A 19,223-nucleotide genomic window follows, 5' to 3' on the forward strand; every position below is an offset into this window, starting at 1 on the left:
AAAATGTACATCGAAGCAGCTGAACAGAAGGTTGGTTGTCCGGGCTGGTTCAGTTCCAAGGGTTTCATAACGAATTCAGGCTTGAGGTTCCCCTGTTACCTGTTAACATGAATGATAGCTTTGATGGATAAGTACCGAGCGAGGAAGTGAAGCAGGTCTAATGGCGAGTGGCTGCGTGCCTTCCATGGAACAGTTTGCAATGGCCTGTGCAGACAGCGGTTTGAAAGTGTGGTTAAAGTTCTGTGGTCTTTATTCAGGCAGTGTTCAACAATGATGCTGCCATTAATAATATTTGGGCTCCTTTTTTTCCAACGGGCCGATAAAACCTGACTACTTCTACATCCCTCACATTCTGTCCCCACTCAAATTTTGTTGGTCTCCAAGCCCATAACCTGAGATGACCGAAAACCCATCTGAGATTCCAAACCTACACTTTATAGAGGTATATGCACCCATTTCCTCTGATCCGTTTTAAAGCGTTGGGTTGGGACTTGGGGAATCTAGGTTGTCACCCTAGCTCTACACAGTTTTTGGCAAGCCACTTCCTCATCCTCTGCCTGTTTTTCTATTTGTGGAAAGGAACTAATAATTCTTCCTCTGTCATACTATTTCCCTGGCCTATTTAGGCTCCTTGGAGAAGAGTCAGTCTCGCAAATTGTTTATGCAGTGCCTAGCGCAAGGGAGCCAAGATCTTGACTGGGACCTATGGAGTCTACCATAAATATATACAACGAGCTTACTCCAACTATATGATACATCTGCTCTCAAAGAGTTTAGCCTTCGTCTTCAGCACAAGTTTTATTCTGGTAACCACAAACATTAATAAACGTATGCAAATAAACTTGTTATTTCCAATGAAATTTGACATCCTCAAACATCCTACGGCCATCATATGCATTTTATTGAAAGACAGCTGCTATTTGTTCAGCTTTTTTCCCTCGTCCCTGAGACAAAGGCATATTGACTTAATCTATGGGTTATGAAAAAAATGCTCCCATCAGTTCATAAGTTTACAGAAAAGAACGGAAAGAAAAAGTGAGCTTATATCTAACCAATAGTTGAGCTACGTGGCAGCTGCAGTATATGAAAATGCAGACAACAGGCAAACATATTTATAGGAACAAATGTACCTCCGGCTGAAAATAAGTGCACTTTTTTATGCTTGACTGCGAAGACAGAGATATGCATCTACATGTATAGAAAGGCAGAAATAGAGAGATAAAGACATAATGACATGCATATGTTTGTGGATATATCTATCTGTCAGGGTTATATACCTGCATTTTTATATGACATTTGCAGTCCCCTCTCCAAACCTAAAGCTATGTACAGTTAGATACATGGTAGGAAGCAGATCATTGCTTTGTTTGTGATGTAGGGGTTGAACATGAAAGGACGTGTTTCCTTGCATGTTCCTCATGCCACATGAGCAGCCAACAATGACAGTCAACAACGTGTCCAAGTTGTTATTTGAGATATTTTCTAAACCACAAAATAAGTGGATTACTAACCAAAAAATCACAACTCCTGCCAAAGCACATTTATAAAAGAACACAAAATGAAAAAAAAAAAAAAAAAAAAAAAAAAAAGATTTAACCCATGGGGGAAAAAAAATAAAAATACAATAATTTGAGAAAGAAAGAGAGCTAATCTGGTGGGTAAACTAAGGTGTCAGGAAGAATAATTTTTCTTTCCTGTTCTGCCAGAGAAATCACAAACCGAATCAACTACGCTCGCCAGAGCTTACTTTTTGCAATCTCTCAAAGAGGGACAAGAGAACTCTGCAAACTCACAGTGCTGCTTTAGGTCTTAATTCCCTTGAAGCAAATTGAACCTTGCAATCTAGCCAGTAAACTCTTTGACCACAATGTGTTTAAGCAATGCCCAGGCACACAAGGATATGGAGGTATTATTGGCTTGTAATTAGCAAGATAAAGGAAAAGGGTGTATCAGTTGTTCCTGGTTACATAACAGTATTAATATTAAATAAGTATTGGCTGAATTCTCAGCTGGTACAAATGGATGCTATTCTGCTGCTGCCAATGGAGCCATGCTGGTTTGTACCAACAGCAGTCCTTGCCTTCATCAGCAGTAGCACCAATCCTAAAGCTATTTTCAGGGTAACAGCTAATCAGTGCGAGTGAATCAGAGTACAGCTGGTTGCATTATAACAGCTATTGGGAAATATTTTATATCCAGGTTATGGTTCATTGCCTATACTTTAAAGAATTTTGATTAGCTTGGCCTCCAAAGCTTCTTCAAGTTAATTCCTTACATAGTTCGTATTACTTTAACCGTGAAATATAAAATATGGCCATATGTGTTGTTCAGTAAAATTCTTCAGTGAATACCTCATGCCATGTGGCCCTCTATCAGTTGTGTTTGGTTGGGATGTCAGTCAGAACTGCTAATTCAGAGTCACTCTAATGGGATAACGCTGACGCTGGCCCGGTGTTACTCTTGCCTTGGATTTCTATGACTTCCATGCTGTGATGCAGATTTGATGATCTAAAAGGCCGTTTCTCGTCTTTGACATCCATGATCCTCTGACATTTAAACAAAAGGCGATCATCCCACGGCTTCAGTTATGAAGAACTGGAACCCGGCCATTCACAATATTACCCTCATCTTTCCACTGACGCGGTAAAGACTGCCTGCGTGCTTCAAAGGAGCGTTTAAGCAGGATAAATCCATAGTGCCGATCAGTAAAAACCGCGCTATAGCTTCAGTCAAAGGCTAAAACAGGAATGGCATAGTTGCTTCATCTACAACTTGTGGTTGATAATTGTTAGGGCTGGTTGCAGACTGTTAAAAATAGTTGGTTAAAAATCAAAAGTCTTAATGGGAAATGGTCACTTAGGGAGAATTTCCCCTTTCGAAACAAGTCCAGAAAAGCAAGTCGTTATTTACAATAAATTCCATTTAAATGTCATCATATGCAAGTGCTCCTTCTGAGCCAGGGGGTGTCAAAATATCTCCCAGATTAGAACATTAAAACTCACCTGTGTAAAGAGAAGATATACACCTCCCAAAATTACTTGAGAGAGGTAATTTGGAAATTATTCAGCGCTTAACTTCTTGCCTCACCTCTGGAAGGGGAAAAAAATTCTACAGCTCTTAAACTCTTATAGGACTAAAAAATTGTCATCTGCTCTTGCCATAACACTAGCAAAACTGTCCTAACGATCACTGAGTTCTCATAATGGCTGTGCCACCAGTTTTGCAGGGCATAAGACGGTGGAGATAGACTCCATAGATCCTATTCCTCATGCAATGGATGGTGATTCATGTGCAGATTGCCCAGCTATGAGCTAAGCCTGTTTAAGTGTTCTCTCTCTCTGGTGTGTACTCCCCTCCCTTATCCCAAGGGACCTGCCATGGCAGTGATTACTTCTGTTCTGAATTTCAATTTGTCTCAAGAGAGAACAAAAGATGTACCCTGTGACTTATATAAAGGAAGAAATATACTGTCATCATCAAACAATTAAGAATAATAAAAAAGGTCATAAAAACATACACAAGGCCAACATTTTAGCTGGTGGAAGTAACTGAGTTCCACTGGTGACACTGCTTCATAAACTTTAATGGCATGATGCAGTCATACGCCATTTGGAGCTGCGGACCACAATTTGCTGATGAACAATTTATGAATAGGAAAAAAAAAAGGAAAACAATCCCAAAAGTCCAGCCAAACCTAGCAGATACATTACTTTCAGTACATGGTTCTTTCTGATTTATTCCCCAGCTTCTTGTTGATGAAATACTCCTTTTCAATACGTTCTTATTTTCCTCTTTATTGCACAACTGTTTCAAAGGATTGCAAAGCTCCAAGGACTGCTAGGGCTACTGGCTAGGTTTATTTATTAAATTGTTCCCTGAGTCCTTCATCATTAAACTGACAACTCCAGATGGCACAGACCAAATGCCATTCACTTCAGCTGACTGCTCAGTGGCCTGCAGGGAGATCCTACAGAAACGCGGTATGAATTGCAAAAGGCAAATGTTCGGTGTTTTATTGGCACTATTAGGATGAAGATATCGAGGACCCCTTTTCTCTACTCTCGTTTTTCCTTATAGTATTCCTTAGGCTCGCCACAGAAGCAAATAGCGAAGGGAGCCACCAAGGCCCTCACTGCTGTTTTTTGAGGCTCGGCATTCCTGTTCACTAAAAGCCAAATCTCAAGGCATTTACTCTTCCAAACCCATCCCACTCCCTTTGCTGAGGGTTTTCCGTAAGTAAGAGCTAAGATATGAAGGAGAGAGGACTTGAGAAGCTGGCTCTGGATGCATGGAGAATTCTTGTCTCCAGGACTGTTAGCAGTAACACGCACTCATTATTATTTTGATGTTGGATATTGTTCCAAGCCAAAGTGCCGCTTTCAAAGCCGAATAAAAGTTCTTCCTCGTGATGAGTTTGTCCCCATTTATTTATTGCATAACCAGCCCTCGAAAAAAATTCAGAAAGGTTGAGTGTGAGGCAGGCTTGTGCCGTTTACACGCATGGGATATTCCCTTTGTATTAGTCACTGAACAGATGTGTCTTGTCATATGATGCATGAAATAGCATTGGGGAAAAAAAGAAAAATAACTTATCCCTCTGAATTGGGGAAGTTCGTTGAGAATTTTCTCACCCAAGCATCAGATCTACCTATTTATCCTTGGTCATTAAGACCGCAGAAAGGCAGAAAAGAAGTAGCCAACGAATCCATTAAAATTTAGCTGTCCTTTCCAAGCAAGACATCAGTTGGACGTCATTTGGATATCTTCAAAAAGAAAACCAAAGTGTTTCTTTTTCTGAAAAAGTTATTGTGATGATGTAGTTATTTCAGTTCCTTGTTTTGGGAGGTAGTAAGTTAAATTTAGGTTTTTCTTTCCCTGGGTGGTGGTGACACATGGGAAAGTTGTAGAAGATGTAGAAAGACTAACCAGAGCACGCTAATTTTACAGCACATAATCTATTGAAACCAAGTTCAGTATGAATGATAAAAGCATGAAATCCCCATATTTTGTTGGACTGATGAAACGTATACAGTGCAAAATCAATTTTTTGGTATCTGCGCAAGCTACATCTTAACATTACCTCTCAGACTGTGCATGACCATATATTTCCCCAGTGTTTCAGTTCATGATGTGGGATCCCCCTAATCTTCCTCGGGCTGCACTTTCAGATAGATGGCTGTGATTCCTGGCAGAAGTGAAAATGAGAAACAGTTCCTTGTTAGTTCCATGAAGTTGTTTAAATCCATAATGCAAACCAAGACAAAAACTATCTTCAGTTGCAGACAGTAATGCTGAATGGAAACAGTAGGGTATTTCCCTGATATAAGACACGTGTTGGTGCTACTACTAAAAAGCAAGAGTTGAAAAGTGAATTCTATTCCCATTGCTGGAAAAGCACAGGAGCTGTAATAAATACAATACAACTCTAAACAGGTCTTCAGAGCCCTGGTTATGATACCAGCGTCTTGACCATTGGTGGGAGCTGTGGTTTTATTTTATATGTAAAAATAAAAGAGGGCCCTGTGCATAAGAGCAGCGATCAGCACATGTGGCAACTTACTTTAAGGTAAGCTGGGGCTCAGATCCAGCCCCGACCCTCCTAGCAAGAGCTTTTTATTGAAACTGGAAGAAACTTTGCAGGACCAACCAATTTTTCAGCTGCAATTTAACTAGACAAAACAAAGCAAGTGCCACACCTTATAAAAGGGAATTGGTGTTGAATCTTTAGGTCACAACCTCCTGAAGATTTGGGAAAAATCTTCTCCCATGCCTCTTCGCAAACTCACTGATCTTTGTCACTCAGCCACTACAACCCCCTTAAAAATAGTAAAATGTTTCCTATTGCATATAAAAGCTTAACATATGTCTTTTGTAGGAGGTTTTTCAACTTTTTTTTTTTTTCTCTCCAATGAAATAAGAATGTTCTGCTTACTAGGCAGCATCCTTTTCTTTCTTAGAATTCATATAACAGACTGGCTAGGACACTGTGAACTTACCATGTCTCCTTCAGGTTAAAAACCTAGGAAATTTGGCTTTCAGCACATATGGGAACATAATGGAAAACATTTTTATTATGTTTCTCCTCTGGTTCCAAATCTTGTCTTAATTTAACTCCCGTGTCTGAAAACCAGAATTTTTGAATTTTTTCTTTTTAGTTTTTCAAACTGAACATAAATTTTCTTTTTCTCCAGAACTTGATTAATGTTAATTTCTACTAAAATAAGTTTGTAAATCTTTTACTATTAAATCAGAGCAAGATATTTCAAAATGCTTGAAACACACTGCTTCAAGTACCCCAGTCCACATTTTTAATCTCACTGTTTTCCTTTTTTTTTTTCCTTTCAAACGATCAATTTATGAGCTGCTGCTTTTTTGTCCCAGAGAAGAAAGTAAATGTTGAAATAATGATGGAATGGGAAAATGGTGAACTACCAGTTAGAGATTATTGAGAGGAGCCCTTACTTTCTACACCCCAGCATTTTTTCCTGTCAGTGCAAAAGCTAATCCTTGAAAATCCACCACACTCTGGAAAGCAAGAGGTGCAGCTCTCAGACCTGCCAACTGAAGATGTTGCTATAGGTCAGAGTTAGCTTACTGAAATCCTTAAAAGAGCTGATGCAGACCCAGGCTCCCTGGAAGCATGATGCAGGGACCCATCTGGCCTTCAAAGTGTTTGATTCAAAAGTGCTAGAAGAGTTTTCCAAGGCAAAGCCTTTCAAGTGACATGAGCAAAATAAATGACCAAACCATTTTGGGTGGATGGAAGAAAAAAGATTCCAGAAAAATGTCCTTTGAATGATGATGGACAGCCACTGACAGCCATTTACAGCCCCTGCAGTGCATGCATGCAAGCTGATTTTTGTAAGCTGGAAGTGCTTTGGGACTGAAAGGCTTTATTAGAAATGGAAAAGCTTATTTAAAGGCAGATCTGAGTCTGGTCTGTTAGTGATTCCTCTCCTACACAACCCTGAAGCTGAAACTGGGGTCGGGTGAGGAAACCAGGATTTCAGGTCCTAAAGCTATTTCTGAATTTCTCTGCTAGAAACAGCTCTCTGATGGTGCTTATCCTGATCTGAAACAGGATTAACTTAACTGGAATCAACAGCAATGGATCCAGGTGGAATCAGAACTGAGCTCCTTAATCCTAACACATTTCATGCTGAAACACAAGGTAAGATCCCATTAGCCATGGTGGAAACAAGAAGGGGGGCCTAGTTTTTTTTAATTCTTTTTGCCAAAACACAGTTCCACCTTTGTGTCATTGGTTCTGTATGCTTTGTTGAAGCATCCTCCAATACACCACAATTAAGTGCAAGGTGTCAATCATATCACATACAGCTCCAGATTTATGAAAGCTTATCTGTTTATTCCAAACAAGCTTTCCAGTTGTGATAATTAGGCAGAGCATCCATTTCCTCATCAGCTGAAGGCAAAAATACACCTTTAGCAATTTTTAACTCAATAACCCGAACTTCTTAGATGAGCCTCAGTGGACCAGCTTTTCTGCTGGCATAAGTCACCGTCACATCATCAGCTCCTATGGGGACAATTTGTTCCAGATTCCTTTAATTACCTTCTTCTGCCTGCTTGCTTGTCCAGTAATAATACTCCAATCCTGTCTGTCTGGTGCAGTAGCACAACAGACCTGTGGCTGTTCTGTATCACTGCAGACATTACACTTCATCCTTTGCACAGAATACAGATAATGCCTTGGTCTTACTTCTTATTCCAGGGTGGATGGTTGGTGTAATTTAAGAACAGATTTATACACAAGACATTAAAACCCACTGCAGATAGCCGGATGCTGCTGTTGATAATTGCCAGGTGTATGAGAACTGCAGAACCAAGGTTGCCTGGAGCAAGAAACACTAATTTGTTACTTGTGTGGGAGACTGTACGCTTACAGGATCTGCAGAGGTATAAGATCTGCATGCGTAAAGCAAAAAATCCCATAGAAGTTACCCTCGTAGCACAGTCAAACAGAGATTATTTGGTTTCAGAGGCGACGCAAATCCCTCAAGTTCTGGGAACAGTCTCACCACCGTCCTTGAAGAGGAGATATCAAAGAGCACAAACTGATTTTTCTCCTTGAACTCGTAAGGACAGCTGGCTCAGCAGAATGACAGACTCCACGAGGTGATGGCAGTCGACAGGCTGAAGCTCCAGCACTGCCTGTGTCTGTAAACGTAGCCACAAGAAGAATTTCTCAGTGGAAAGCCATTCATGGGAATGAGCTGTATTAGTGGGTCTGCAACTAATTAACTTGGTGACTTCATTTCTCCATACTTGTTCCTCTCCCGTGTTATACCTACCTCGCTAACCAGAGCATTGCACCTTTTATCTACTTACATAACGCCTTCTGTAACAGGGGTTTTATTTTTCCTGGGAACTCAGGGAGATATTCATAAACAATAATAAAGTGGAAGAAATGTGTTTTGAATAGCTTAGTGTTTTGTCACATGAAAATTCCTAAATAATGTGGTGGTAAATAATTATGTATATATGTTTGTTGACATTCACTGACTTCAAAGCAATTCACAATTAACTTAGCTAAACTTTCCAGCAACCGGTCTATACTCGCTGGCTTTTCTTAAATTTGTTTGGGAAATTGCAATCTATTCTTTGCGGTTACATTTGCATTTAAGCTCTTTTCTTCCACTGGCACTAATTAGTAGCCTGGTCATTAGTCCCAGATGAGACACAGAACAACAACAAAAAAAAGACGATGACTGAGGACTCAATTCAACATCGCTATATTCCCAGTTCAGGGTATAAGGCTTCTTGCTACTCTTTGGGTTTCTACTGAATTGTGTACTAAGGTCCTTATGTCCTCAGTAAACGGTTGGTGCCAAGAATCTTGGAAAGACAGGAATTGAGGCTGCATAACATTCAACAGAGCAACATATGGATGCATCAGGCTCTACGTTTTCAAGCCTAAAGGTGACCTCTGGAGCATACTGTTGGGCCATTGCAGCAAACCACTCACCTAGCTCTTTGTCTAAGCAAGTAATTGTGGTCACAGAGCCACATCCATCAACATTTAATAAAACAGTTGCCTTTATCTTTTAGCTCATTTCTGTGGCTTTCTAACCTACTGTTTAGGACTGTTCAAATTTCCCAGCCTTGCTCCTGTAGCTAAGCCAATCAGGTACATGACAATCTCGGACCAGATTCTTTTCTCTGGCTACAACTGGTGCAAAATAACTCATCAGTGGGAATAAGATGGAGAGCAGCCACGTCCCTTCTCAGCATAGCCCGCATGGCTGGAGAGGGCAACCGAGTGCGGCAAGGCTGGCAGAGTTCTGCACCATTAATTCCCTAGGAGCATAATTCAGCACAGCTCCCAAGATGTTTTAACTACACGCAGAACCTAAGAGCATTAACAGTTTCAAGTGGCAATGAGGTGATGTTGGGCAGAGTTAAACACACACAGTTTGGTTCTGGACTATATTCCTTTTAAAAATAGGAGGAGGTTGCAAAATATAACAATCACAGAAGCCTCTTATAGTCCCATCCCCACTTCTGGTATGAATAATCGTGTGGCAAGATAAGTGGGTGAAGTATAACAAGATGACGTTTCTGTCGACCGTGATTATAAACAACAACAGAAAAGAAATGTAAGAGCTCTTGGTTAATTTTTCCCATTAGAAAACCACTTGGTATTTCAAATGAAACTGCCAGGGAAATGCTTGTTTTAAAGTTCCACTGATGTAGCTACAAATCATCTCGTTTGTAAATATTGGTTATTGGTGGTGGGAAGGGGATGCAGGGGAGGGAGGGATCTTGTTTACTTTACGTGCTGCACATCCAGCCTGGTCAAGGGCCCTGGCGCAGCGGTTTTCTTGCTGACACACTGTCCGCTTACATCAGCTGCAAGACGCCCACTGGGGCAGGGTCCCAGTGGGAGAGAGGATGCCGGCTCCGGGCTGTGTTGTGACCGTGATTCTCAAGCACTGGTATGTACGAGGCTGCAATGGTGTCTGTGTGAATTTGCTGTTCACTGCTGCTGTTGTTTAACAGAAAGAAAACATGCATTAGCCGTAATAACACTCTGGGAATATTTAATCCCAAGAGGGGTGAAGGGATAGGGCCGTGTATTTATTTGTTTTAGGCTTTTGTAAAATGTCTATGGTAAAAAACATCTGGATTGTTGAATAGAGAGAGCCAGACGCTGACAGAAATGGGCCTGAGATACCAGCCATTCTTATAACCCGCAGAGAAATGGGCAAACGAAAATCTGATCCACAAACAACAATTAACAAAGGACGTAGGCTAAAATGACCTAGGGCTGCCTGTTCTGCTTTGGAAGGCACATGCCTGGTGCTCTATTACACTACCTACAATTTTTTAACACTCTGGAGCATATGGGATCTCTAAACTGGACACCAATTTTATTCTCCTGAATCCGGAGGCAATAATATAAAGGAAGCTTGGAAGAATTCAGATAACTCCTTGTGTCTCCAATACTTTAGCCAAACAATTCCTGGGCCTGCAACGTAAAAGTGAGCTCAGAGCTGTTTTGACACGGTCAAGATGAAATTCTGCGTGTGTTAAATTCAAACCTGCAAGAAGGTGTTTAACACAGAAGGGGATGTTCTGCTTGGGAATGCAGGAATTGAAAGTCTGCCAGAAATAAGCTGCCATTTATCTGCATTCAAGGTCATGATACAAAAAGGATCTCTTCCAAGCTCCACGTTTAAGCAGCAGACAGGGTAAGATGTTCATCCCAGACAACAGGATGTTTTCTTTTCTCTTCTCCTGATGATGTATTCGGCATCAAAAAGGGCTGGGGTATTTAATCAGTGCCTTCCAGTAATCCTGGCTAATGCTTTTCCCTAATTACTAGGCAATGGGAAAAGTCAGAGAGACCTTGAGGTTTCAGACTTAGACCAGACTCAAAAATTGGACAAGAATTAAAACCAAAGGCAGTTAAGGAAATGGTCCAAGGCTCATTCATTAACTACCACTTGATTGGACTAGGCTTTACTGGGGCAATTATTATCTTTGCAGAGGTCCAACAGAGGAATCACAAACTATTGAAACCACATCTAACTCGTAACATACAGCCCTTATATACCTTTCATTTGCAGAAGGGATGGATGAAGGGCAGATGGGTAAAGTGTAAATATAAGTTTCAGAGGAATAAATAGGTTCAGCAGGCCTGAAATCCTGGGAGCCTTCCACTGGGGTGTCTGGTTTTCATATTCAGGATTGCTTGGATTGCATGCCTATAGCTCATTAGCTGCTTTGTGGATCAAGTTAAAAAGCGTATTGTTTTCAGAGCAAACTATAAAATTAGCGATGCTGTATAAAAGGAAATAACTCAAATTGGACCTTTGTCCTTGATGTCCTAACTGTAAAGAGAATGCTGCCTTTTGCAGGCCCAAAGCAAGCAGTGATAAGGGAGGGAAGGCCCTTTAATCCTCAGTCCAGGCAACTAGACAAATTAAAAATGGCAAATCTTCTGACAGCTTTGTTTTAAGGATCTTAACCTGCAGCCACTGCCTGGTCTTTTAACCAATGCTATCTTGAAGTAGCAAGTTCTATAGGATTAACAAACTTTACTCTTACATTTTATTCCCTTTGGTTTGAGCATGCTTGCAACCGAAGTACTCACTTGTCCCTATCCTAAACTACAAACCACAGATGAAATAGGCCAAGTGAGACAGAAAAACTGACTGGTACTTATGGCACTGCTCTGGACTCCTAAGGTAGCTCAGTCCACCGGGTGGCCAGTCAAGGTCATCCTGAGTGGCCTAACTTATACAACTGTGTGCTGTATCACAGACTTAACTGTTTGCAGAATAAATACCTTCAGGAATAGACAATAGTTCAGATATAATTCAGATTTTTATTCAGACTGTACTTGGGAAGGTGCTTGTACGAGACTGTGCCCAAATGATACCTATAAATTTCTGTTTAATAAGTTCCCTTCTGCTACCACTGGATCCACTGATTTGCCTAACTACTGCAAAAGATATTTCCACAGACACAAGCATAAAGCAGCTCTTGATTTTAAGAGGCAACAGATTACAGGGGTCCATGGCATGACCTGTGTCTAATGACAGAGGTTTTCAGAGAAGCATGGTCAGTTTTTGAAGAGGGAGTGATTCAAGGTGGATGCTTTAGCCTGATATTGGATAATCTCTCACCTTTTAGTAGAAATTTTTCAGTCAAAGTTAATCCACAGTGACTGCAAAGGACATCATCAGACAAATGACACAGTAAGGATGTACCTTTGCTGTTACAAGTCAGGAGGATTCAACACAAGAGGGCGACTAATGGGTCATGTAGGCTAGGAATTTGAATATTCACCTCTGATGTAAACAGCATAGGTTCAAGTTTTTTGTGTTTCAGGCAAAAGAGGGATTTAAATGTGGGTTCTCTACATCCCAGGTGATGTAATCACTGAGTTATTTTCTTATTTTGGAATCTCTCAGCTTTTTCCATGAAACACGTCAAAATATTTGTTTTATCCTGTTGCGAAACACAAAAAGTTCAAAATCTTAAAAAATTTTGCAGAACAGGAAAGCTATTTCCTTCTCCGCTCCATTTCTACATGTGCTTTGTGTATCCAGATATACATCTGCAAGGGGGATTTTAGCACTAAGGCTGGTTGTAGTCGGCCAAGAAGCACTGTTCAGGGCCATCCACATTTATCCTTTTTCAGTAATTCCAGATCTCCTTGGTTTAGCTTACAAATCAGATAGCAATTGCATCACATCCTCTCCGTCAGAGCAATCATTGCCCAAGCAGAACAGCCATCTTTCCATCTCTATTGTTACTAAATGAGAGTGTTTGATGATCAAAACTTTGCTGATGCTGTTTGTCGGAGAGTCATGAACTAGAACAGCCTTGAGGGGTTCTCTCTCAAGTGGAGCTGGCTTCGTAGGGCGAATGGGAGTGAAAGCTGCTTTTGAGAAGGGAGGCCTTGACCTTGCAAATACAGAAGCAGGCAAGTAGCTCTTCTCCTACAGCCAGCCAGCCAGCTGTTGGGCTGAGACCACTGTCCATCAGATGTGAGCACCAGTGCACAATTGTTTCCTTGTGTTTTTCTGTCTGCTTCTCTCCGTCTGCCATCCATTGTTGCAGCTAAACTCCCTGGCATGGAGGCTGCTGCTTTGATTTATGTTCCTACAATATACAGTACTTCGAATTCATGCTCTGCAGTGAGAACGTGTAAAAGCAGGCAATGTAAAAAATAAATATTGACGCAGTGGATATCCTGCAGAAACTCACAGTACCACTCACATAAATAAAGCTCCCGATGTGCTCTGAGTGTCTCAAACAGAAAGGTGTAACAGAGAGCAGGTGGTGTCTCTTGAGAAGATGCCGTTGTGTGTCATCGCTTCCTGTCAGTTTAGTTGCTGTAATGTCACCGAGAAGGAGATGGGAAACAAACACTTGTCTATGCATAGTAGGTAAAATGTAACAGGCAAGATGTAGGGCAGATCAACAACCAGACTTCTTGGAAAGATTTTCCAGCTCTCAAAAGTCTACAGGTAGCATCACAGTAAGTGAAGAAATGCTCTTAACCAACTACTTCTATTTTGCCACAGCTCCAGTATTATTTTTTTAGGAAAGGCACATAAAGACCTAAAATCTGAATGCTGTTCTAATCTAACCACCTGGTTATACTATTCCTAACTCTGCTCTTTCTTTTGGCCGAGTTAGTAACCAAAACCTTTGTGAGCAATGCTGATGGGTACTGCTATGATGGGCCCTGATCCATTCTCTACGCTTGACTTGGGACATTATACTTTAAAATCAGTAGATCATTACAAATTCTACACATTCAATAATTGGTTTGTGATTATTTTTAGCCCCTTGGGCTCTTTTTAGGTTTCAATTAAGTGCCACTAGGTAATTAGCTCACAGATAAAGTCAGCTGCTAGGGCCGATAAGTGAAAAAAACATATGTTGAATCCTGAATGAATGGAAAGCTTTTTCCTTGGCAGATACTTTTGGGGGACTCTTTTTTTTTTTTAAGGTCAACATTTTGTGCTCCTATTATGGGAGAAAAGCTTTGAAAACATAAACTAATTTTATGATGTATCTTCTCTGCTCCTCATTCTGTACTCAGAAGGAAGAAACACACATATGCAAGTGTATGTAAAAGCAATCATGATAGCTCTATACCAAAACCTTTTTTTAAAACCTTAAGTAAATGTTTAAAGAGTTCCAGAGCTGAACAACTCCAAAATCAAATTTACAACTTCCCTTCCTCAAAGCCAAAGGAAGTGGGGAATTCTTTACAAGCTCTGTTTGACAGAGTAGAATATTTCAGCTTCTCTTAGGACATATTCCAGGAGGTCATTTTGACTGCTAATAATTTCAGCCATATTTTTTATTACACTTCCATTTATAAGTGGTTTGCAAAAGGTTAATAACTGAAGATTATAACTGAAGATGAGCCCGCTAAAGATAGCGATATATATCACAGGTTAAGAACACATCCCTTCAAGATATTATTTACGATCATAAACACGTTGCTGGAAGTATTGCTAGTGGGTGCAGATAATTAATTGCCCTACAGGATTAAGTCATTAAAAGTAGCGATCAACTGTCAGCATTCCTTTAACTCTATGAGCCATGTGCAAGCGGAGCGTCAATTCTCCATATTACCAAGTTCTGGATGACAAACACCCATTGTAAGTATTGAGCCTGCAGAGACTCACAAGGATATGATATGAAATGTTGTGCTTTTGTAACTCCAAATAACCGAGCTGTGATAGCAGTGTTAGAGGCTGGGACTGGATAAGATACTAAGGAGATGCGGCACAAGGAGCATCCATAACAGAGCACGCAATCAAGTGCAATCAGAGAACGCAAGCAAGCAACCCTGAAGCAATACATATGAATCAAGGTTTGCAGATATATAATCCATCAAAAATACAGAGTATGAAAGACATTATTTAAACCTAGTTCCCCTGTGAAAACAGCACATAATTGTACAGTACATCTTCTTTCTTTTTTTCTTTTGGTAGCAAACAGAAGCAATTCCTAGTGGATAGGAGATAAAGCACATAAAAAGAGAAATAAATTTTGAAACAAAATAGTTTCCTAGGCTGCTGGAAATTATGGAATCAGATGTTGGTCTGGTTGTGGCAAGGATTTCTTTCCCTACAGCCATAGCTTTGGTAAATTTCATACCACACCTTTTTATTGCGCTCAGGCCTCTCTTAGGTTCTCAGCCTGCTTTTCCATCCTGGGGCTTTTTAAACCATGCCTTTAGTGGAGTCTTCGATGGTCTTATTTGATCTGAAATGGTGGAGTAGAGCAGCAGTAGCTGCAATGAATCATCCAACTCTTGGGAAGCAGAGCAAAATCTGTCTTTAAATACATCATCTCGCACTGCCAAGCCTTCCTGGAGAAGCCTAGGATCTTCCCAAGAAAAGCTCTGACTTGGGAACCTGGCTCTGAGTGTTTGGAACTAACCAGGTTTCAATATTACTATGAACTTCATAGAAAAGGCTTTGTCCCCACCTTTACAAGAACTTTTGTTTGGAGGACACAGAGTAAGCTCCTGCTGTAAAGCTTGGCTCTGATAACTCCCTGATAACTGGGGCCTTTTAACTACGCAATAAGATCTCTCAAGAGTTGGCATCTTCAATAAGAACCAAGTATATTTAAGAATAACACTGAAAGCTGAAGTTCAGTTATGTGGTTTAGGCCTTACTGGCATCATAATTCACTGAGCTTTACAAGACAAATGTCACCAATCAGTCAAACCAGATGGAGGACACAAAACCAGCAGATCAACTACAGAAGGAAGGAGAACCCCTTGGTCTCCAGGCAAATCCGTAGAGTAGTTTAATACAAGGATTTTTTAGTCTAAGAGTACTATTTATTAAGAAATCGATTCACAAATTTACACATGGCCCCATTACGCTGGAAAAAAATTTAAATACTCAGATCTTTTGCAAGTGTGTGTAAAAATATTCTACCACCTACAGTGAAGAAAGCTAAGACTTCAGTAGACTTAAAATAAACAAGACAGCGAGAGAACATCTCACAGACTTCGTTCCAACTACATGCCTCTATCTGAAATACCCATTGCTTTTAAAGCCGTTGCAAATAAAATAGAAGTTTTATAGCCATGCAAATAAATGTAAACGTCAAACATATTTTATTGTCTGTCTTTTAGGTTTGCAATAAATTATAGTGAGTAGAACCCAGGCCTTTAATGAGAATGGTGACTTCTCTCAGATACCCAATAACTTACCCATCTGTACGGTTGCAACATTTGCACTCTCAGCAATTTTGCACACTTTGTGTCTGAAGACATCTGATGTGTTTGAATCACACACAGCAATTACTAAACAATGCTGTAGCATTCATTAATGTACTCCAGAGACTGAGTCTTACTCAGGTAGATGGAGAAAAGAGGGACGGATGCTCAGCTAGCAGTCCAGCTACAGGCAGGGCCACTGAAGCAGCAATGGTGAAGTCATGGTGTTTCCTACATATGGCTCCAATTAATGAGTAGGGACAGCTACAGAGACTCAAGCTGAAGGCAAGTTAGCAGATATGCTTCTGGTACAGCTCAGCTGCTCAGTGAGTTTATAAGCAAGCAAAGAAAGGTGGGAGAAGGAGCACTGACCTGTGCCAAAAAGCCAATTGTGGCTATTTGGTAGCAGCTCTGCGGGGAGTTGAGTCATCCATGCAGTCACGTAGGAATGCTAACAGAAGGACAGATGAATGGAAGGACCCACACCACTACACGAGGATAAGCCATTGCTACTTACAAATTAAAGCTTTGAGTCTTTGCTTGGAGCAAGCAGAACTCTTGAATCCCAGGCTGCTTGAAGCTCTTTAAATTTAAGACGTTGAGGCAAGAACAATGCGGAAGCGTTAGCAGTGCTTTATCCCATTCAATCCTAAAGAGTCAACATCTGTTCAGAGGTTGGTTTTGTCCTTTGGGTATACTGCTACTTTTAGGGAAATTAATGTTATGTCTCTCTGGAGAAAAGAACACACACACTGTCAAGGGAATATTGTTTAATTCCAGCTAATGCATTGGGCTGGTGTCTTTTCTTGTTAACATGGCGTTAAGAGGCTGGGTCACGCAGACAGGCTGCCTAAAAGACATCTTGGTAGAGCAGCAAGATCCCACACAGATCCTCTTCACTATATTCCATTACATCAAAAGGAGCTTATCCAACTCATGAAAATGAGCTTGTCCAACTCACAGCTCCTGAGCAGAACACAACACAGTCAATGGATAAAGTGAGGAGGAAAAGACAATGTAAAAAAAGGAAAAGACTTCACTGGTGATCTTACTCCTTTCAAATGACAATGAAAGCTACAATTTCATGTCAGCTGTAGGGATTGAAAATAGTCTCAAACTTTGGATATGGTGAGCTTTTGAAAAGGCAACAGCAAAACCAATTACTTTATATTTCTTTGGCCAACTGGTTTAGTAGGCCTTTGAAGGAGAATCTGATTTTGTAATTAAAGCTGGCTCTAATAATGATGTGGGATAACATGTCCTATCATGCTCCCTTAAAGCTCTGTGTTTAGGAAGAGGGAAGATAAATATTTCCTTGCATGGTATCCTGTGTTCAGCCCTCCAAACACGCAAGCAGAACCTCCAAAACACCAAATCTGTGTTTTCACTAGCAAAATGCAAGAGAACATTGAGAAAACTGCATTAGCTATCTACAGTTCACAACCAGAGATAAAACCCTTGCAAAGAGAAGGCAGTTTTATAAGCATTATCTCATTGATTTCAAGGCTGTATGGGATTCAGGGGTGTGCTGCCATCTTTTCCAGAACACATGCAGCGAGGATGGCACAAGTTTCAAACCTCCCCGGTTTCAGGAAAGGAAACAATTTCTATATATCTTCATTTCTTGGGAAAGAAGGTGGATTCACACATATATTAATAGCAGTTACCACTTGGCGATCAAAAACAACTTCAGATTATGTTAAAAAAATTAATCTAATTCTTCAAATGTCTGACTGTAGCAATTTCCTGGCAGTGCATGCAGCAATCATTACATACACATTTATAGTAAATCTGTGCCTGCTCTAGTCCTAATCTAAAACTGATGGGCAGAATTATTTTTAGTTTAACCTTGGTATTTTGCTAAAAGGAATGCAAATGTCATTGCTAAACGAGAAAAAAAAAAAAAAGAGAGAGAGAGAGAGAGGGAGACAGAAATAACAACTTGGTGGAAAATTAAAGCACAGAGTTGACTATGACCCCAGCAATTAGACATACATGGGTAATTGATCTTTAGTTGCCTGGGTTCTAATGTCAGAAAAGTGACGTTTTTGACTCTCCCATAATGAAGCCTTAATGCGGGTACTGTTCCATCAGCCCAGATAGGAATCACCAGGGCAGACATTTAAAACAAACTGCTTTTTTGTTTACATGGACTTTACATCTACTACTAGAGTACTATTATTCTATTCATTTCCTTCCTGCCTTCCACCCAGCTAATTTACTTGCTATACAGTAAGTATTTGCTTCCAGTTCCAACACAGCGGTGACCAAGTCCATTTTGCCACCATGAGGAAACCTGGCCGCAGTAAATCCATGTCCTAGATGAACAGCAACGCCCTTTCCAATATCAGGTCAGTATCAATATCACTTTCTGACTTCAGTACTCATTTACACCAGTGTACCAGGATTCAAGCGCACTTTCCTATATTCGTTTTGTCCTGATAATAACGAGTGAATTCTGTTTACAAGCGTAGCATGAAGTCCAAAAGCCAGCTAGTTTATATAGCCAGGCATATCCTTGAAGATTCTCTTCAATCCTTGTTTTTTAAATGTCTGTAAACAGCCACAGAAATACCCTACTGTTTAATATGGGTTTAGACAGATAAACATTACATTAGAGTGATTAAACAATACATTAACTGGAAGCTAGTAACTATGCTACAAGTTAAAGCTATAGCACAAGTCATACCCAAGCACAAGAAACTCAGACTCTGAACTTTAACCTGAGCTAACATTGCAGCTTTGTTCATAGTGCGGGACCAGAGACCTCCACGGCTCCCTTCCCACCTGAATGACTCTGTGCTTCTCAGCTAAGGATGTTCTGAAATACCTGATAACATCTTTGAATTTTAAAACAAAGCTTTGGTCCTGCATTAGGATTCTTCAGTCACCACCGCTGCCACCCCAATTTTCACAAAAACAAAACAAAATAAAAGCAACCAAACAAAACAAACATCTTTTCCCTTAATTTAAAATGTCTCTTTTTTTTTTT

At 40.4% G+C, this 19,223-nt stretch overlaps 1 long non-coding RNA gene across 1 annotated transcript in view; it reads right to left on the reverse strand.

Moving 5' to 3' along the window:
- Positions 1 to 19,223, reverse strand: part of LOC119713503 (uncharacterized) — a 151,686-nt gene that overhangs the window by 22,335 nt on the left and 110,128 nt on the right. The window contains exon 3 of the long non-coding RNA XR_005260733.2: positions 5,081 to 5,185. This is a non-coding gene — a long non-coding RNA (uncharacterized lncRNA). The remainder of the gene's footprint in view (positions 1 to 5,080; positions 5,186 to 19,223) is intronic.

This window comes from Anas platyrhynchos, chromosome 23 (assembly GCF_047663525.1).
Source record: "Anas platyrhynchos isolate ZD024472 breed Pekin duck chromosome 23, IASCAAS_PekinDuck_T2T, whole genome shotgun sequence".
Taxonomy (NCBI): Eukaryota; Metazoa; Chordata; class Aves; order Anseriformes; family Anatidae; genus Anas; species Anas platyrhynchos.